The sequence below is a fragment of the Girardinichthys multiradiatus genome, chromosome 19 (assembly GCF_021462225.1).
Source record: "Girardinichthys multiradiatus isolate DD_20200921_A chromosome 19, DD_fGirMul_XY1, whole genome shotgun sequence".
Taxonomy (NCBI): Eukaryota; Metazoa; Chordata; class Actinopteri; order Cyprinodontiformes; family Goodeidae; genus Girardinichthys; species Girardinichthys multiradiatus.
This window is the reverse complement of record NC_061811.1, coordinates 25033466-25055785: the sequence shown is the minus strand read 5'-3', so window position 1 is coordinate 25055785 and position 22320 is coordinate 25033466. Positions and strand designations below refer to the sequence as shown.

At 39.4% G+C, this 22320-nt stretch overlaps 1 pseudogene; it reads left to right on the top strand.

Moving 5' to 3' along the window:
• Positions 1–11947: 11947 nt before the first annotated feature.
• On the top strand, positions 11948–21487 carry LOC124855826 (annotated as a pseudogene).
• Positions 21488–22320: the final 833 nt, after the last annotated feature.

The window sequence follows — 22320 nt, the reverse complement described above, 5'->3', positions numbered from 1 at the left end:
GGAAATTGACCATTAAAGCAACATCTTAAGACCTCAGCCAGGAATTTAAAGCATTGGGCCCAAATGGGACTTGCACATGTGCAATGGCCCTAAGAATACCACCAAATTAGTTAAAGCAGTTTAAGGACAGTAAAGTCAATGTTTGGAGTGGCCGTGACAAAGCTCGGATCTCAGTCTAATCGGAAATTTGTGGGCAGAGCTGAAAGGCAGCCTCCACATCTGACTCAGTTACACCAGTTCTGTCAGGAGGAATCGGCCAAAAACTCCAGCAAACTATTGCGACAAGCTTGCTAAAGGATACAAAACAATGTTGATTCATATCTTGCAGCTTAAAAGACAAATCTACCAAATGCTACAAAAATGAATGTAAACTTTACAATTTGATAAAAGCTTAAAAATTCTCAAATATATGTATATTTATCCTGCTTTTCTGGCAGCTAGCAAATCTAAATAATATCAGTAACCCTTACTGACCTAAAGCAGGAAAGATCTGATCAAATGTCAGGCTGTGAGAATATTAATGTGTTTTATGCAGTGTGTGTACATATGTGGTTTCAGATGCACCTATATACCGAGAAAATAAAGTGCCAAAGACTGCAGCTCTATAACTGTTTGTGTTCGAAGCGAGCAGCTTTTTAAGTGCTCCAGGAATCATTATGAGGAGCATGGAGGTAAAGAGAGTTTCTTTTGTTCCCTGACTTGGTCCTTTCAGTCCTTGCTGAGTCTCCTTCTCCTTAAGTGCACAGGTAAGCTTCCAGCTTATTGGCTCCGACTGAGATGGAAGAAATACTTGATCAGCTGTGACCTAAAACCCAATAAAACTCAATGATTTTGTTTTTCCTTTGTTTTGTTTTTGTGCTTTCAGGGAGACTGTGCAAGCTGGATGATTGTGCACGAAGACACACATACTCTGGTGTTTGATGCCACATCAAAAGACAATCCTTCCTATTAGGTGCAAACATTTTCACTTATCCTGTTTTGGTAAACCACCTTCATTAAATTTTGAATTGTCCTCTGAAAATTATACAGCTAAGCAGCTTCCCAGATCGTATAAAAACAGAGTGAGAACGACGAAGTCATCTCAGAGGTGTTAAGTCTGTCTACATCTCTGTTGGCCCCCAAGGACGTTTAGGGATTTAAAATTATTTTTCATTTCCTACCACTTTCCTGCACTTACTATTATTTCCTTCCTTCCCTCATCAGCTTTGCGTGCATCTGTTTGAGCTCACCTGCCTATTTGTGGATTTATACTCAGATTTTGTGGAAATGTGGCAAAACCTACTGAAAACCCAACCTTTCTCTTTCACAGCTCTGTCAGTGTGTGTGTGTGTGTGGGTATGTGTGTGTGTGTGTGTGTGTGTGTGTGTGTGTGTGTGTGTGTGTGTGTGTGTGTGTGTGTCCTTACAGACTGCCAGTAATGCAGTGTGGGTTTAGGCAGAGTGAATGATCACTCTGTTTATGGGGATTTGATTGCAACCCAGAAACCAGGACACATACTTTGGCTGTGAGCTGCCAAACAAGCTGCCTGGCGTCAACATTTTATTCCCTGAAACTCCGTCTTTCTTCCTTCTCACCGCATCTCCCTCCTTTTCCCTAATTTCTCTACCCACTTCCCACCGTCTCGGTTGCTGCATGTGTGCTCTGATTTCCCTGGGAACTCAGCAGCAGCAGCAGAGTTCTGACTTCTTTCCAGCGAATGTAGACACATGCACAGACAGCCACTGTATATAAACACAAATATGCACACTTTAAGACACAGAAACTTGTTTATTTCATGCAAATTGCATTAGAATAAAAACTAATATTTGCTTACTCTGAGCTCCCAGTCATCCAATTCGTCGAAACATTTATATAAAACCAGATTAATTATGTATGGCAGCTCCCATAGGACCTTCAAGACATAGAGCGCATGACAGATTTGTACAGATGATTAGAAACCAAGTCCCACCCGGCCTGAAGCATTGTTTTTCCTTCAATGCAGCTGCATAAGTAGCTATCCATGTGTGTCTTGGGATGTGTTCTTTTTTTCTAGGAACAAATGTGCTTTGAGGTCTTTGTGTTTGAATTAAAATTTTTATAGAGATGGAGCAACACATTCATAAAGCACCACTTTATCTTGTTAGTTGAAAGTGGAACCAAAATGTACTGAGTTTATTACAGTGGATGAGACTTTTGTGCAGCATGACCTCTAGCATGAAAGCGGCAGAAGACACTTATCTCCACCTCTTCCTAAGAGTAAAAGACTAATAAACTAACAATGAAAACAATAAAAATACTACTTCGGTTATGGTTTTTAGCACTGATTAGTTTATTATCAGTGTGTATCAACAACCAATAAAGTACAGGTATAATTTAATGTCAAAACTTTGATACACGTGAAACATGACTCAGCAACAGCATGCATTAAATGAAACCATTTACTTTTCTAAATATAATTTTATTAAAAGTGACTATTTTTATTTCTTGGAAATGCATTTTAGTCAGAACTGTAAAATATAGGAAGAAGCATACATGACTCAAAAATGTTCAGCGAAAAAGATCTGCAATAGGTGACAAAAAACACTAAACATCAACCTGAAAAAATCTTCTTCAAGTTGAAACATGGTGGCTGCAGCGTCGTGCCGTAGGGATCTTCAGTAAGAAAAGAAAAGCTGGTCAGAGTTGATGGGAAGATAGATGGAGTTAAATACAGTGCAAACCTGAAAGAAAACCTGTAAGAAGGTTGCAAAAGACTTGAGACTCGGGCGCAGGTTTACCTTCCAATAGGACAACGACCTTGGACAGACAACCAGAGCTTCACTGGAATGGTTTAAATCATGGGTGACCAACTCAAGTCATTAAAAGATGGTGATGCATCCTTGCTCCAACAGAGGTGCTTCATGTTAAACCTCATCACCACATAAAGCACAATGTCTAAAGCGTATTGTGGATGTTGTCAATATAAAGGAAATCCCTGAAACAAACGTGCACCAAGCCATCGCCTTTTGTTCCTTTATGTCCTTTTTGCATGTCAAACTAAATAAACTCGTCTCTCTTAGTGACAGATAACAGGTGTATTGTGAGCCTTGTAAGAACCATGTCTGACTCAGCATTATAAGATTATTTGGAGCTCATTAGCGAGAGGAGGCTATTGTTGGATTATTATACACAGTTAAGAAGTGTGTGTGTCCATGATGCCCTTTGAGTTTCTGTACAGCCCTTTGTTCTTATTCAGCTCACATGCATTCAAGTATCTAATTATGCACTATTTTACCCTGTGGTTTATTTTTATAAGATCATTTCACAAGCTGTTTTTATTGCTCTGCTCTACCACTTTTATAGCTGCCAATTTGGATTTCGTTTTTTTTCATATTTTCCCCACCTTCACTATTGGTGCCTAAACTGAAATCAGAACAATACTAAATAAATCTAACTGCTATTCAAATATGTACGAAGATGTTGCATAAAAAGTCAATGATAAGCATATTTTGACCAATACCAATCATAACTTTTAAAGAAAGGATTCAGCATTGATTTCCGTGGTCATTTAATGTTTATATTTGTTCCTTAGTGCATCACTGAAACAATTAAACTTTTTTTTGCTCTATTATTTGTAACTGAATTTGGCTTTTGTAATAATCAGTGCTCCATTTCCCTATTATCATGGATGATTTAAGAAGCCATGAATATCTCTATTTGAATGTTGTGATGACTTACACTAACAAATGTTCAATAACTATCCATCTGCAGTGCACCCTGACGTTAACTGATACTGTGTGTTTAGCTGGAGGATAAACTAGAGATGAAAATATTCAAACACTCACAAGTGTTCATCACTTAAAGCCGTACAAATTGCATTTCAGGTGGAATCACGTACTCATGGCATGAAATCACGTGGTATAAAATTACCACAGTAGTTCTTGTCAAATTCAAATTTTGCAAGGCAGTTTCCAGTTGTTGTCAAATTGAGAGTTCACCTCATGAAATAGATCTAACCATTTATAATGAGCCCTATATTCATACAGATGTGTAGATCTTAACACCTTGTTGTATCTGTGGTTAAGACTCTTACTTTGAAGTTTATGGGGCATCATTTGCAGTCCCCAGCAGAAGAAAGAAACGGTGACCTAGTAACAAACATAATACTAATGATTTGTAAGGAACTGTCCAACAACAGTGTCTGACCTCACAAATGCACTTCTGAAAGAACGATCAAAAGATTGAACCCTGTGCATTCTGCCTTTGCAGAAGACTTGAACCTGTTGAAGTAATAAAGGAAGGGTCAACATCATTTTAAACCTTATGGATTAGGATGGGGTTGCCACTCGTGGTTGTAAGTGTCTGAAGGCAGACAAGCAGCTACTTTTGGCAATATAGTTAAATACTTTGCGAAAGTGCCCTTTTGTTCAAAAACATCACACAGTTTTCCTTAGTATGTTTATCAGCATCCCACATTTTCCTTGACAATATTTTGCCTTTCAAACCTTCTCCAAATCTATCAGATTTTGAGAACTGTCTCTTCCTCACAACCCATTTCAGAAGACCTCAAAGATGTTCTTTTGCATTTAGTTCTGGATTTGAGCTAGACCATTTCAAAACTTTCATTTTCTCGTGGCAAAACCATTGTTTGGTTGATATGGTTGTTTGTTTGGACTCACTGTGATCTTAAAAATTGAAATACTTGTCATATGGAGCTTTCTAGCAAATACCTGATGCTATTGAGTCAAAATAGTTAACATTTTCAACCACTTAAACAAAAATCCCAGTTCCATCTGATGAAACGAAACCCCAGATCATGAAACTACCACCATCACCACTGTCGGCATTATGGTCTATAGTTGATGCACAGAATAGGTTTTTTACCAAACACACATTTTTTCAGTTTGGTTTGTTTATAATGCATTCTCCCACCAGCTATCAGAATATTTTGTCCAGCCCTAGATGTTTTCTTTGGAAGAAAAGACTTTGCCTTTTAATCTTACTTTCTTGAACAGACATAAAAGCCATACAGAAGATTGCTGTAACATGTAGAACACAACCAGTACTTGCAGGAACTCCTGCAGCTGTTTTGGTGTCTGTTGTCTTGGCAGCCTTGCCGATCTGTTGCAGTTTTAGAGAAATGTGCAGTCTTTGTCACGGTTGTCTCATATTTTCTCCAATTACTGATGACATATTTACAGTGACGTGCTGTGGACTTTGTGTAACCATCTCCTGACTGCTACATTTGTACTGTGAGATCCTCTTGATCCTTTGTAACTTCTCTGTAAACTTGTTATGGCTGCAAATGGGAACATGTCAGAAAAATTACAACAGCACATTTGTATTTGAGGTTAATCAGATTTAATATAATTGATGTTAGATGTGTACCCAAGACAACTAAATGTAAAAATTGGATCAAAATGGCCAAACAAAGGCGATCAAGGATGTACGCACATAGTTATTGAAGTTTTGTTTATACTTTTTTATAGTTTTCCCACAGTTTTCTTTGTCTTTCAGTTGGATTTTGCAAGACATATGTCACATTAAAGGTGGAAAAGGCTTTGTAATGATAAATCATGATCTCTTTTATATATCTTAAAAAAGATAATACTTAAAAACTTGCCATTATACCAGAGCTTTGTAGACTTGTATGAAAGTCTACAAACAATGTATGAAACCTAATTCAGTTTGTGAGGACATAGAAAGGGAACAAGCAGAACAATCAATACTTTTTGATACCAGCACCACCTTAGAACTCGACAAGCATAAAATACATGGTATGGACAGGTCAGGCCCAGACTGGAATATTTTACACTGATTAGAGATTCTTTAAAACCTGTTGTCATTAGTTAAATCTACTCTCCTAGTTTTTATTGTTTTTCATTTGTTTTTGTTTTTTTGTTTTGTTTTTCTGTAGGAAAATGTTATAAAAAAAGTAAGAGGGGGATGATTGCAAATAGAGAAAATATGATAAAAGCAAGTAAAACTTTAACTCTAGTTAAATAAAGTACCCTTAGTTGTCTAAAACATATTAAAATCTCCAATATTGTCTTGTCTTGTGAGCTGAACGTAACGTTACACCAACTTAAATTTAGAGATATTAATCAATTTATTGCAACTACTTCAATATCTCATTACATTTGTAAGGGGAAGTCCTTTTTTGGTCACAACAGCTCCCTCCTATAACTGAAGCAGCATAAAAACACCCGAATGTAATTGTTGAGATGAGGGAGGAGATGGAGGGAGAAACCGATCATTCTGAGAGGATTCCTGTGGGTTTATTTGCACGTCTGTTTTGCTGTTTGGTAAAATTTTGAAGCACAAATTATTAGGTTTTGGACAGTCCAACATCACGAGGAAAATTACAAAGCAACCTTATTTTTGTTTTGGTGTGAAGGGTGTCTCCTAGGTAACCTAGGTGCTAACATGGAAAGTTAATGTAGAAGAAACCCAAGGGCTTTACCCCTGCTGGCAAGTCATTTTTACACATTTCTCTGGTTCTGCCAAATAATCCTTAATTCACAATATTTCGGAGAGACCAGGCATTTTGACAAATTGGTGTCACTATATGTGTCAGCAGGCAAGTTCCCCCACGGCATCTATTACACACACTTTGTCGTGATGTTGGGCAGAAACTCTGATGGGGTTAAAATGTTATTCCATAGTTATAAGAAACAGTTGATAAGGCTGACTTAATTAGAAATCTGTTCATATTAAACCTTCATGGAGCAAGGAACATTTTTGACATGCCACACTAAAAATGTAGTTTTATAAAAACACTCAAAAATTTGTCAACATTTGTCTGTTGCAGACAGAAGCCATTATGGGACTTTGGTGATGAATAACTGAACAAACAGACAGCATTTATAAAATTTTCTTATATCAAACACATCTTGCAAACAGTGCCTTCATTTTTTCTACAGTGTGTCACATTACAAATACAAAGTCCTGTGTATTTCAGGGGTTTAATGTGATAAACCAATACATAATTTTGGTTTGGAAGGGAAATGATACATGATTTCCTCATTTTTATAAAGAATAAAAATAGCAAACACATGAGATACGTTTGTATTCGGCCCCCTTTATTCTAATAAATCTTAATCAAAGCAAGTGTTACCAAGTGTTTTCAGAGGTCCCATAATTAGTAAAAACACATGTGTGTAGTTTAATCTCAGTATAAATGCAGCTGTTCTATCAAGGCTTCAGAGGTGTGTTGGAGAACAAGAGTGATTAAATAGTATCATGAAGACCAAGGAACAAAGCAGACAGGTCAGGGAAAAAGCTGTGGAGAAGTTTAAAGCAGGGTTAGGTTCAAAAATAATATCCCAAAGTTTGGACATGTCATGGAGCACTATTCATTCCATCATCTAAAAAAAGAATGGAAAGAGTATGGCATCCCTCCAAATCTATCAAAACAGATATAGATGATCCACCTAAACTGACCCACCAGGTAAGGAGAGCATTAATCAAAGAAGCCCCCAAGAAGTCTCCAGTAATTCCGAACGAGCTGCAAAGATCGAGAGGAGAAAGAATCTGTTGGGAGAACAACTATTTGTTACGCATTCAAAAAATCTGGCCTTCATGGATTAGTAGCAAGAAAAATGCCATTGCTGAAAGAAACCCTAAGATTTCCAGTTTGCTGTTTGCCACAAGCCATGTAGGGACACAGTAAACATGAAGCATGATTGTGGCAGTATCATGCTGAGGGAATATATTTCCAAGACAGGACAGTTGGTCAGAATTAATAGGAAGACTGATGGAGATTATTAGAGGACATTCATGGACAAAAATTTGCTTGAGACAAAAGACTGATCCAGAAGTTCACCTACCAGCCTAGAAAGGACATCTAAAAATATACCCTGAGCTACAATAGAATGGTGGATATTATGTGTTAGACTGACCCAGTAAAAGTCCATATTGTCAGGATTTGATAATCTGACTGAAGCTGAGCTTGTTTGCAAAGAAGGACAAACGTTCCATCTCTAGATGTCCAAACCTGATAACAACATACCCCCAAATACTTCACCTTTCAGCAGGGAAACAACCCTAAACATAAACCAGAGTGACATTTTTGCTACGGGGTTTTCTGGCACACATGCAGAATTAACCAGGATGTGAGGTAAAGGTAAGTTAGTTTATTTACAAAAATGAATTCTGAGAGGATTGAATTTTGCCGATCTGGTTCCACAGTGTCTGGAAGGGGAAACAAGAGTTAATAGGATGTTGGTCGTGGAGAGAGTCTTGCAAGAATGAAAAGAACAGTGGCTTACTATAAGTGGTTGTATGGTTGGTGTTGAGAGGAATAATAATCCTGTTCATACTTTCTGGGAGCGATCTTCATGGAGTAAACTATGAGCAAGTAGGCTAAGGTTTGAGATCCAGTTAGGTTAACTGCCAGGCAAGGACTGGTCATCTCACAGTTTCCAAATCTCCAGCCGTCTGATGAAGTGATTAACTGCAGGTCTCCCAGCTGTCAGTGTCCATCGTGCCCTCCAACAAAGATCCTCTCTGCAAACAGGACCCCAAGCACTCACATAAATATACACACTCCCACTAGGATTATGACATAAAGTTCCACTTGAATGATTAGATCCCAGGTGTCAATCTCTAGTCCTCAAGGGCCAGTGTCCTTCAACTTCTAGAAGCATTTCTGCTTTAACTCACCTAGATCTGTAACTGGGTCATTAGCAGGATTCTGTATGATGAGGGGTTAATTCAGCCATTTAATTTAGGTGCGCTGTTACAGGGACACACCTAAAAGTTGCAGGACATCCTCAGTTAAGAATTTAATTGTCATAATCTGCCTGTGTTAGGTTTTGGGTTTGACTTCTGTTTACCTTCTTTGCACTGCCATGTTCTTTACTTGCTTTATTTCAGTTTATTCTGGTTCATTAGATTCATTCTGTTTAGTTTTTGTTACTTCCCTGGATTCCTGTGTTGTGTTAGTTTATAGTCCCTTATAGATTGGGTTCCTCCCAGTTTATGTTTAGTTAGTCTCATTGTTTGTGTACGTAGATGTTTTCTGTTACCTTCCTGCACTCCATGATCATCTGTGTTAAATACCTTAGTTACCTTCTCCACCAGCTGCTCCTGATTCTTTCCGTACTGTTTAATTTCCGGCTCCATGTCGCCATTGTCTTCCTGCTCTACGTCTGCCTCCCTGCCTCTGTTCTTTTCTGTAAGTTCTCAGTTCAGTTATCATTAAATATTGAACTCACCTTCTGGCTCCTCGGTCCTGTTTGCCCTTTGGTCCTATAACCCATCATGACAAAAACATGTTCATTTGTTAAAGTGGCCCAGTCAAAGTCAAGACTTCAGTCTACCTTAGAATATGCGTAGAGTTGTAAAAATGGAAGTTCATGGACAGTGTCCATTCGCTCTGACTGTGTTTGAGATGTTTGCTTTAGAAAAATGTAAAAAAACAATTTTATTTAAAAACCATGTATATTTTTTTCTTCTACTTCACTGTTATGCACTACTATGTATTGAGTCAGTCAGTCATCAAAAAACCTTATTTAAATACATTGTAGTCTGTAGCTATAACGAGACTAAATGTGAGGCATTTTGTGAATACTTTACCAAGGCACTATACTAAGATATGGATAGATGTGATAAACACTATGAATGCCAACTCTATATTTAATTATCCCGCACTGAAATCCCATCCTATGAGAATTGTAACAACGCACTCTGAATAGGTATATGCTGCAGGTTCATGTGAATTCATTCTGGATTCTCTGTTTTTCTCTTAAAGCCTTCTCAATACGCCAATCAGGGGTGTGAATACTTTTGTTTGGCACAGTACGGCAACAGTAGCAATCCTCTACTCCCACTGAGGCAGAAATAGACATGAATCTCTCTGCTGTCTCAATGCAACATTGATACATGAGTTAGCTGTGATGTTTGAGGTTAAGTACAAAGACGGTAGCTGCTGTCGGCGACTCATGGTGGGCGGAGGGAGGGGAGCGCTAAAAGGACAGGTGGGAAGAGAGGGAGAGGTTAGAGAAGTGGGTGCGCTGAATGATTCATACACACTATTCCCAGAACGGCTTGTCTTGCGCTCAACATCAGCAGTGGGGATATGAGAGCACATCTATTGATGTAAAGAGTTTTCTCACTGCTCCCATGCTGGAGGGTTCAAAGCTATCGATTTGGACAGAGATGTCTCTCAGAGTAGGTGTTCCTATGTACCTGGCCTGCCAGCTTACTTTATTTTTACATTGCAGAGGACCATCAATCTGCCTGCAAAAGTGGGATACCAAGAAGAAAAGAAAACTTCCCGCTTCTGCTTCATTTTATTCATTAGCACACCTTCCAACCTCTGGTGTACTTTCTTGTTTTCTGCTCACCCACTCCCTGCTTCCGAGGCCATGCAGGGCCGAGATAACGGGTGGATGTGGAGGTTGGGCTGCCGGGATCCGTGTTTATGGACGTTTGAGCCCTGTCACTGAGAAAGGTAATTTCATGCTTGACGGCGCCGAGTTCAGTCCCAGCATTGTCCCTGTGATTAATTAGGCTTTTTAAACGAACAAAGCAAAAGCAAAGTGAAGATGTTAATAAGCCCACCATTATGTAGACAGAATATAGTCACTGACCTGCAGCGTTAGTTAGCTCCTACATACTCTTACACCCATATGCAGAAGCTGACACACGTATAATTTCATATTAGCATGTAGACACACAAATCATGATGAAATAAGGAAATAGGATGGAGAGGATAACATAATGCAGCTGGGTTCATCTTTTCGCTCTAACAAGCACTTTTCTGATGATTATTAAAAGAAAAGGCCCAACACTGACTTAAAACACACATATGAAAGTTTCACCTCTACGCAAAGAAATACACATGCTTAGTGAATCATCTGCTTCTACAAGCCGTGACATATTCCTCATAAGACTGCAACCTTTATATATAAAACCTGTCAGCTGCCTGGTATTTCTATTTGGGGAAAGGCTTTTGTTTTTGCACCATGCTCGTCTATTATTTCTGCAATTTTATTAATTGTACAGATCAATTTCTATCTTGGATTCCAGTAACAGCGTAAGAGGAAAAATTTGATTTGAGGCATTTTGAACATCAATATGTCTTTCTTTGTTAGTTTCAGTTTGCTTCTTGTTTTGTTTTTTAATAAACTCTGTGAATCTGTTAGTGTCACAAATTAACCATAAGATGAACTCCAGTAATTGTTTGCTTCATTGCTCATTTTTCTCTCCAATGATCCCTGGTGCAACAGACCTTTTTGCTGTGATAGATCAACTCTGTTCCAAGGTGACACTTCCTTTGGCTGGGAAAGGTTTTTGATAAACTCTTCCCTATCTGCCCCTTTATTTGGATCTTTCCCTCTTCACTTTGTGACACACGTTACCAGATGACCTTGCAAGTAGCAGCAAAGATTAATCAAACTGTGGTATGAGCACTGCTGATGGTCTTTAGGCTGCATTCAGTTTTACTCACAGATTTTGGTATCATTTGTTTAAAAGATAAATCCAAACTAAATCATCTGTAATGTCGAGCTAATGAGTCCAAGCAGCCAACATTATGAGTTGCTTATGGCCCCTCAATCTTTGCTTTAAACAGATTATTCTAGAAGTGCTAGCAAACTGTTTTTTATTGCTGTTACCAGCAGGGACTTGCAGACACATTAGGCAGGTGAGACATTGCCTCACCTGTCATCATGACAAGTAAAATACTACCAATAATAATAGAAAATCAATTTATCCACTTTTCTGTCCACAATTTGTCTATCTTCATTTTGGCATGTTTGATTACACGTGTACTAAACCTGCTGATGTTACACAGTCTGTCTAATATATTTAATGAATGTGTGTGACCTATTTAGTCTTTCTGATTGGCCATAAATGTGGAGTGAAAATGCACAGGGTAAGGCAGAAATTACCGTGCCACACTGATAGGGGGCAGTGCTGAACCCCATAGGCATAATGGGTTACAGGTGAATGTCATTGCTCTTCCTCTACTCAGAGGGTGGGGGTGTGATGAAGGTAAATATCCTGGACAACTCAGCTTTTCGGCCCAGAAGTATGTGATCCAGTCTGTTACTCCAAGTTACTCCAGCTGGTGCTCATTCTAACAGTTACAACAGCATCTGCAGAAAGGTCATTCTCCAGATTGAAAGGACTAAAAACGTCAGAACAGGAATGATCCAGGAAGACTCTCCTCCTTGGGGATCATCTCCATTGAAGCGGCCAGACTTAGAAAAATGAACGCAACAGCGACAGAGATATTCGTGGCGAAGGATAGATTTCATTGACTTCCTACAAATAACGGTAAGATCATACACAATTATCAATTTTATTAAAAAAGAGATCAGCCAAAAAAAAAATATTTAGATAAAAAAAAATCTAATTTGACCTTATATTAAATATTCTTTTGCTTTCGTATTGTTAGAGGAAGGAACTGATTACAGCAAAATAAAAAGCTTTTAAATCAACTAAATGTTTCAATTAAGGTCACAATTGAAATATAAGCTTTAATTTTGGGTTCATATATTTGAACATCTGTCTCCAGAGGAGTCAGCGCTTCACCGATCATGATCCTCAGCGACCGTCACTGGCTACCAGTATCTTTTAACCTCACAGCAGCCATCTTGAAATTTGAGGTTGGGCTTGGTGAGAATCCTTCTTCTTTCCCTATTCTAAATTATGACAACAGGTGAGCCTTCCTGTTTATCTTTTTGGCTTGAAATTTGGAGATCTGTTCTTCAAACACAAGGTGGAAATCAATAAAAAATATATTTTCCTTATTTGTGGAAAAAAAACAAAATACCTGAAATCAAAGTTGTTCTGCCTTTCTAAGTTACATTATATAAAAAGGTTTTGTAAATCACCCTAGAACTCCCTTTGGTGGTTGTTTATTATATTGTTTTGGGTATTCTGGGAAAAAGAAAATAAGGTAGCAGACAGAACCAAGATGGCGGAACGTAATGTCGGAGAGTTGATAAAGAAAGCTGATATCAACCTTAATACGTTGTTGTTTTGGACGAGAAGTTTTGGTTAATGTCGAACATAGTAATTTTCATTGTTTGTGTAACAGTAGTGTTATAATTTGTACATTTATTTGTGAAAATGTTTATTTTAGCTTCTAGCAAGCATGTAACCGGCTAATTCGCAATGTTAGTTAGCTAATGCCATGTTTTGTATATTTCAGTTTTACGATGATCAAAGAGAAGGCAATGGTCAGAGGCCATTCTTCAATAAAACAGCAAAAAGAAAGAGAAATCTGTTTATTGGAGCATTGTTATCTTGCTGTCTAGCTGGTGAAAATTAGAGAACTCGGGGCGAGGACAGTATAGTAAAAGGACATCAGTGCAGCGGGCTACAACCACAAGGAGATATTCAGCACACATGAGCCTATGGTCAGGAAAGCAATATACAGGTCCTTCTCAAAAAATTAGCATATTGTGATAAAGTTCATTATTTTCTATAATGTAATGATGAAAATTTAACATTCATATATTTTAGATTCATTGCACACTAACTGAAATATTTCAGGTCTTTTATTGTCTTAATACGGATGATTTTGGCATACAGCTCATGAAAACCCAAAATTCCTATCTCACAAAATTAGCATATTTCATCCGACCAATAAAAGAAAAGTGTTTTTAATACAAAAAACGTCAACCTTCAAATAATCATGTACAGTTATGCACTCAATACTTGGTCAGGAATCCTTTTGCAGAAATGACTGCTTCAATGCGGCGTGGCATGGAGGCAATCAGCCTGTGGCACTGCTAAGGTCTTATGGAGGCCCAGGATGCTTCGATAGCGGCCTTTAGATCATCCAGAGTGTTGGGTCTGGAGTCTCTCAACGTTCTCTTCACAATATCCCACAGATTCTCTATGGGGTTCAGGTCAGGAGAGTTGGCAGGCCAATTGAGCACAGTGATACAATGGTCAGTAAACCATTTACCAGTGGTTTTGGCACTGTGAGCAGGTGCCAGGTCATGCTGAAAAATGAAATCTTCATCTCCATAAATCTTTTCAGCAGATGGAAGCATGAAGTGCTCCAAAATCTCCTGATAGCTAGCTGCATTGACCCTGCCCTTGATAAAACACAGTGGACCAACACCAGCAGCTGACACGGCACCCCAGACCATCACTGACTGTGGGTACTTGACACTGGACTTCTGGCATTTTGGCATTTCCTTCTCCCCAGTCTTCCTCCAGACTCTGGCACCTTGATTTCCGAAAGACATGCAGAATTTGCTTTCATCCGAAAAAAGTACTTTGGACCACTGAGCAACAGTCCAGTGCTGCTTCTCTGTAGCCCAGGTCTGGGGAATGCGGCACCTGTAGCCCATTTCCTGCACACGCCTGTGCACGGTGGCTCTGGATGTTTCTACTCCAGACTCAGTTCACTGCTTCCGCAGGTCCCCCAAGGTCTGGAATCGGCCCTTCTCCACAATCTTCCTCAGGGTCCGGTCACCTCTTCTCGTTGTGCAGCGTTTTCTGCCACACTTTTTCCTTCCCACAGACTTCCCACTGAGGTGCCTTGATACAGCACTCTGGGAACAGCCTATTCGTTCAGAAATTTCTTTCTGTGTCTTACCCTCTTGCTTGAGGGTGTCAATAGTGGCCTTCTGGACAGCAGTCAGGTCGGCAGTCTTACCCATGATTGGGGTTTTGAGTGATGAACCAGGCTGGGAGTTTTAAAGGCCTCAGGAATCTTTTGCAGGTGTTTAGAGTTAACTCGTTGATTCAGATGATTAGGTTCATAGCTCGTTTAGAGACCCTTTTAATGATATGCTAATTTTGTGAGATAGGAATTTTGGGTTTTTATGAGCTGTATGCCAAAATCATCCGTATTAAGACAATAAAATACCTGAAATATTTCAGTTAGTGTGCAATGAATCTAAAATATATGAATGTTAAATTTTCATCATTACATTATGGAAAATAATGAACTTTATCACAATATGCTAATTTTTTGAGAAGGACCTGTAACTTGAATCTTCCTCAGGAGCAAGCGTCAGACCCAAGACAAACAGAAAAGGAGGATTACACAGGTAAAGCAGAACAAGGATAAAGCTAGCAACATAGACACACATTCCAAGTCTACATGCTCAAGTATATCCAAACGTTCATCCACAAGTTCTGCAGCACTAAAAGCATGATCCAAAGCAGAGGCTGCACGTGCACTGCTGGCATATTTGGAAAAAGAAGCAGCCATAATGAAGCAGAAAGCTGAACTTGAGGCTAAGTTGCATATTTTGAGTTCTCAGAAGCCTGTTGCAGCTGCAGAAGCAGAAGTTGCAGTTTATGAAGAGGAGGAGGATCTCTCAAAAATTGAACAGGACTATCCATCAGTGGGACCACCTGCCAGCCCAAAACAGCATACGACAGAGTATGTACAAAAACACTTATACATTTGCTCTGAAGGATTCACATTGCAAGTAGATCCACTTGCCTGTCACAAGGCTGCTCGCAAACAATGTGAAGAGGCCACAAATGCAGAAATAGACCATACAGTGCAGAAAAAGCTAAAGTTAAAGTGGAGCACCTAGCACAACACGGAGAAAGAATGAATCCCCTCAAACTGCATCCATTTGACAGTCCTAAAACATCAACAGAGACACAGGGTGTACAGGAGATTACCAAGTACCTTACACGGAGAGAAATGTTAAGTACCGGACTTTTGCAGTTTGACGACCACCCAGAGAACTACTGGTCATGGAAAACGTAATTTCAAAATGCTATTAAAGATTTACATGTTACAGCCCAAGAAGAGCTAGATTTAATGGTCAAATGGCTTGGACCTGAGTCCAGTCAGCAGGCAAAAAGAATCCGCTCAGTCAACGTTTTCTGTCCAACTGTAGCACTGGATCTTGTGTGGCAAAGACTGGAGGAATGTTACGGTTCTTCTGAAGTAGTGGAAAATGCACTGTTAACAAACATTGAACAGTTTTCCAAACTCAATAACAGGGACAATACAAAGTTGAGAGAGCTGGATGACATTCTGCAGGAAATTGAATGTGCAAAAGATGGAGGATACCTAACAGGCCTCTCATATTTGGACACGGCTCGTGGAGTCATCCCTATTGTGGAGAAGTTGCCCTATGGACTACAGGAAAAATGGATCGCAACAGGAGCAATGTACAAAGAGGAACATAAAGTTGCCTTTCCTCCTTTCAGGGTTTTTTCAAAGTTTGTAAGACAACAAGCCAAAATAAGAAATGACCCAAGCTTTGTCATCACACCTCCTGCTAACGCAAGCTTCAAAAAAGAGAAAAGCTTCAAAAGCAATAACAGGCAAGTGATTAGTGTACACAAAACGGACATCCCTACAGATAGTAGTTCAGCTCAAAATAGTTACAGCAAGCCTATAGAGAGCCCTGACAAGCTTTCCCCTATACATAAGAAGCCGCATCCATTTAAAAAGTGCAAAGGTTTCAGAGCAAAACCCATAGATGAGCGCAAGTCATTTTTAAAAGAAAACAGAATCTGTTTTAAATGCTGTGGTTCTACTCAACATCAAGCAAGGGACTGCAAAGTACAAATACAGTGTACGGAGTGTGGCGGCGACAGACATTTAGCTGTACTACATCCAGGTCCTCCTCCTGCTCCAGCTGACACCTCTGAAGCTGATAAAGATGATGGCGGGGAGACACAGGATAGTACAAATGTTTCAGATGTGTCCAAGTGCATAGAAGTATGTGGTGATGTAGATATCCCACATTCATGTTCAAAAATAAGCCCTGTGTTCGTCTATCCAGACGGAAAAAAAGAACAGGCAAGAAAGATGTATGCAGTGCTTGACAAACAAAGTAAAAAGTTACTAGCCAAATCTCAGTTTTTTTAGCTCTTTAATATTAAGACATATTCAGACACTTACAACCTCAGGACATGCTCAGGACTGTCAGATAATGTTGGCAGAACAGCATTAAACTATACAATTCAGTCAATAGATGGTAGAGTAAAGCTCCCACTCCCAAACTTGATTGAGTGCGACATAATTCCAGATGACAGAAGAGAGATTCCATCTCCACAAGTTGCTATGAAGTTCCCACACTAACAGAAGATAGCTGAAACGTTACCTCCTGTTGAAGAAAAAGTACCTATTCTTTTGCTGTTGGGAAGAGACATTATTCAGGTCCATAAAGTCAGAGAGAGAATCAATGGGCCACACAGTATGCCCTATGCACAGCGTTTAGATTTAGGCTGGGTTATAGTCGGGGAAGCCTGCATGGGGAAGACACATAAACCCCCTAATGTGAATGTACTCAAAACACATGTTCTTCAGAATGGCTGTGCTTCTTACCTCTGCCCATGTCCTAACATGTTTCAAATCATAGAGCCATGTGGTTGCAACTATCGGCTTAGCACCACACTTGCCTCCCAAAAGGATAGGGGAAACGTGAATACCAGTCAGCTGGGAGAAATAGTGTTTGACAGAACAAAAGATGATGACAAACCAGCACTGTCATTAGAGGATAAAGACTTTATTGACATTATGGAAAAGAAAGTGTATTAAAATGGAAGTAACAGCTGGGTGGCACCTTTGCCATTCCGCTCTCCTAGACCAGAGCTTCCAAGTAACAAAGAGCAAGCCCTCAAACGCTTCCAGTCCCTCAGAAAAACACTGGACCGGAACCCTGAAATGAAAAGACAATACACAGAGTTCATTCAAAACATGCTGGACAATGACCCCGCAGAGGTTGCTCCACCTTTAGACTCAGACAAAGAACACTGGTACTTACCATCCTTTGGTGTTTACCACCCGCAAAAACCCGACCAGCTAAGAGTAGTTTTCGACTCAAGTGCGGAGGTTGAAGGACTGTCCTTTAACAAAGTCTTATTAAGTGGACCTGACCTAAACAACACTCTACTAGGTGTCCTTATGCGTTTTAGAAAAGAGCCTGTAGGATTTTCAGCTGATGTGCAACAAATATTTTATTGTTTTGATGTGAGAGAGGATTATAGGGATTATTTGAGATTTCTTTGGTATGTGGACAGTGATACCAGCAAAGGCATTTGTGACTACCGAATGAAGGTTCACGTCTTCGGGAACAGTCCATTCCCAGCTGTGGCTATTCACTGTATGAGGCGCGCTGAAGTTGAGGGAGAAGAGGAGTATGGACATGACACAAAGCAGTTCATAATGAGACATTTTTATGTTGATGACAGCCTTGCATCCACAGCAACAGCAGAAGAAGCTGTTAAGATACTCACAAATGCACAAAACATGTTGGCTCAGTCGAATTTAAAGCTACACAAAATAGCCTCTAATGATCACAAGATAGTGGAAACGTTTCCTGCTGTTGAAAGGGTCAAAGATCTAAAAGACTTGGATTTGGAGCTGGATAACATACCCCTGCTGTTTAGGGGTGTTGTGGAATCCTAAAAGTCATTGTTTTACTTTTCATGTGACTACTGAGCAAAAGCCATTCACCAGGAGAGGTGTCTTGGCCATTGTTAAGAGTTTATATGACCCACTAGGTTTTGTTTCACCCATTACAATGTAGGGAAAAGCTTTTCTCCGTGACCTGTCCACAGAGCAAAAGGATTGGGATGAACCTATTCCTGCAGAAAGAGAAGACGAATGGGACAAATGGAGAAATTCATTGAAGGATCTTGAGCAGCTACAAATACAAATGTGCTATCTCCCGTTTTCGCAGGCTTTTGCTGTGAAGAAAGAACTGCATATTTTCGGATGCATCCACTACGGCCATAGGAGCAGTGGCATACCTGAGAGCTCTCGACAGTGAAGGTCAGTGGCATGCAGGTTTTATCATTGGCAAGTCCAAATTAGCCCCCCGACCCGCTCACACTGTTCCTAGATTGGAGTTATGTGCAGCAGTTTTAGCTGTAGAGATGTACAAACTCATTAGAGATGAGATGGACATTGAAGTAGAAAATGTCAGATTTTTTACAGATAGTAAAATCGTCCTTGGTTACATTCAGAACAGCACCAAGAAATTCTACACTTATGTGGCTAACCAAGTGATTCGAATCAGGAAGACCACACATCCAGCACAGTGGTTTTACATATCCACTAAGGACAATCCAGCAGACACAGCTACTAGATGGATCTCAGCTTCCACATTAGCTTCCACAGACTGGTTTAGTGGCCCTTCCTTTTTGGCAGGACATGACATAGAGATATCACACTGTGATAGTTTTACTCTCATTGACCCTGACACAGATGCAGAGATCAGACCTGATGTAAAGACCTTTGTTACCAAAACCTCAGTAACGCAACTAGAACCATGTCGTTTTGAAAGATTCTCTCATTGGATGAGGTTGTGTCGCGTTATTGCATCACTGAGACGTGTGGCAGCATCATTCAAGAAAACAGACAGAAAGTAAAGGCTGGAAGTGTTTTAGTGAAAGTAACACTGCAGATGAAGTATCCAAAGCAGCCAAGTTTATTATTCTCACAGTACAAAATGAAGCATTTAAAGAGGACCATAGGTGCATAAAAGCAAATCAACCACTTCCAAAACAAAGTTGTCTTCAAAAGTTGAACCCTGTCATTGATGAAGATGGACTCCTTAGAATAGGAGGATGCTTGGCACCTGCTAACCTAACAAAAGATGAGAAACATCCTCTCATTATTCCAAACGGTCATCATATATCTGACCTTCTTATTAGATACCATCATGAGAAAGCAGCACATCAGGGGCGTCACATAACAGAAGGAGCAATCAGAGGAGCTGGAGTTTGGATCAATAGCAGTAAACGACTCATTTCTTCTGTCCTTCACAAATGTGTTATTTGTCAAAAACATAGAGGACAAATGCAGTCTCAAAAGATGGCAGATTTACCCGTTGATAGGCTATCACCCATGCCACCATTCACTAGTGTAGGGCTGGAAGTTTTTGGCCCTTGGACAGTAACCACACATCACACCAGAGGAGGAAGCGCAGACAGTAAACGCTGGGCTGTACTTTTCACCTGCATGTCTGCAAGAGCTGTGCACATTGAGCTCATTGAATCGATGTCAACATTGAGCTTCATTAATGCACTAAGAAGATTCTTCTGCGTCCGTGGACCTGCTCAAATACTTCGCTCTGATAGAGGGACTAATTTTATTGGAGCATGTAATGAACTGCAAATTGATCATAAGGACACAGAACTGAACTCTTACCTGCTGGAGAAAGGATGTACATGGCTATTCAACTCCCCACACTCTTCACACATGGGTGGATCGTGTGAGCGACTCATCGGAGTTGCGAGGCGCATCCTGGATGGAATTCTTTTGAATGCCGCACATATCCCACGCACACATGAAGTGTTAAGTATATTCATGTATAAAAAGTAATGGCAATAATGAACGCAAGACCACTTGTACCAGTCTCAACAGATCCAGACAAACCAAACCTTCTTACTCCAGCAATGATCCTCACCCAAAAGACCAATGCGTTATCTGGCCAACAGGAAACTTTGCACCTCCAGACCTCTATTCGAAGCAATGGAAGCAAGTACAGTGTCTGGCAGAGTCTTTTTGGAAACAGTGGAAAAGTGAATACTTATCAACTTTACAGAAACGGAGAAAATGGACTGATGATAAACCGAACATTAAAGTTGGGGACATTGTGTTATTGAAAGGCGCTCTCACAGAGAGAAACAACTGCCCAATGGGAAAAGTTGTGAGAACATTTGAGAGTAAGGACAAAAAGGTTCGAAAAGCAGAAGTAAAAACTGTAAAAAATGGAAATGAAAAAGTGTTTTTTAGACCCATTTCTGAAATGGTTTTGCTTTTATGAGATGGTAATTAAAAGTGCTATGGCCTTATACAGTTAAAAAAATGTGTGTTAGAAAAGTTAGTTGTAGTGGCACAATTGTATTGTACCAGGCGGGGAGTGTTCTGCCTTTCTAAGTTACATTATATAAGAAGGTTTTGTAAATCACCCTAGAACTCCCTTTGGTGGTTGTTTATGATATTGTTTTGGGTATTCTGGGAAAAAGAAAATAAGGTAGCAGACAGAACCAAGATGGCGGAACGTAATGTCGGAGAGTTGATAAAGAAAGCTGATATCAACCTTAATACGTTGTTGTTTTGGACGAGATTTGTCCGTAAGTATTGGTTAATGTTGAACATAGTAATTGTCATTGTTTGTGTAACAGTAGTGTTATAATTTGTACATTTATTTGTGAAAATGTTTATTTTAGCTTCCAGTAAGCATGTAACTGGCTAATTCGCAATGTTAGTTAGCTAATGCCATGTTTTGTATATTTCAGTTTTACGATGATCAAAGAGAAGGCAATGGTCAGAGGCCATTCTTCAATAAAACAGCAAAAAGAAAGAGAAGTCTGTTTATTGGAGCATCGTTATCTTGCTGTCTAGCTGGTGAAAATTAGAGAACTCGGGGCGAGGACAGCATAAAACTACAGTTTTTAAAATGTCTTAACAGTATGGTGGTACTTCAGAAAACTTGTATCTGCAAAACAGCTATTTATAAAGACATGAGAATATCTGAAACTATTACTATTTACACACACTGTTTTTTGTCACTATCTGATATCTAATCCCACTTTTAATGTTTTAGGTTAATAAAGATTTGCAAAATTACTGTGTTTTTGTTACTCACTTGCAAATGTGCTATTTTACATTTTTGAAATTCTCCTAACAGAAGGTGTTGTTCTGAGGTTAATAGACACATTTTGCACAAAGCATGTCATCTCTGATATACCTGGACAGTATGATGGCTGAATATTCGCAGCTTCCTTTTTCAACTTGCGTTTAATTGTTCGAACAGATGAACATAGCAGCTGCAGGTATCTGGAAATATTGCCCAAGGATGAACCAGACTTTTAGAAGTCCACACTTCTATTCCTGATATGGTATCTTTTTTTTCATATTTTTCCACACACAGAGAAGCAATGTGTTTTAGGTTTTGTCTTAAATTACATCCACAGATGTTAAATCATCTTAATCTAGGCTTTCAAAAATTGTTTAAAAGTGTAGTAATCTTGTGTTTTGCCCAAAGACAAAAAAACTGAGACAGACGGAGCATGGGTTCAAACCGGCAACCCACTGGTTGCAGGGCAAACTCCTGCCGCCGTCACCTCCTTCGCCCCAATAAAAATCACCACATGATAACAGATTTTTGTTTTCTAATTACTAACTACATTGTGTTAATTTTTAAACATTTACATCATATTACTTTGGCACTCAGCTGTCACAACCTGGCACAGCACAAGACTGAGTGTCAAATGTTGTGTTTTGTGGTTCAAAGCACTTCACAAGCAATCATGCTTGTAAAGAAGTTTGTTAAGAGCTATTTAGCTATTCACATTTTGAGTAATCACCACAAACTGTGATTAAACCCATAAAATTAGCCTAAGAAACTGAAATAAAGTCACTAATTGTGATGTTTACTTGCTAATAGACAAAGTATCTGA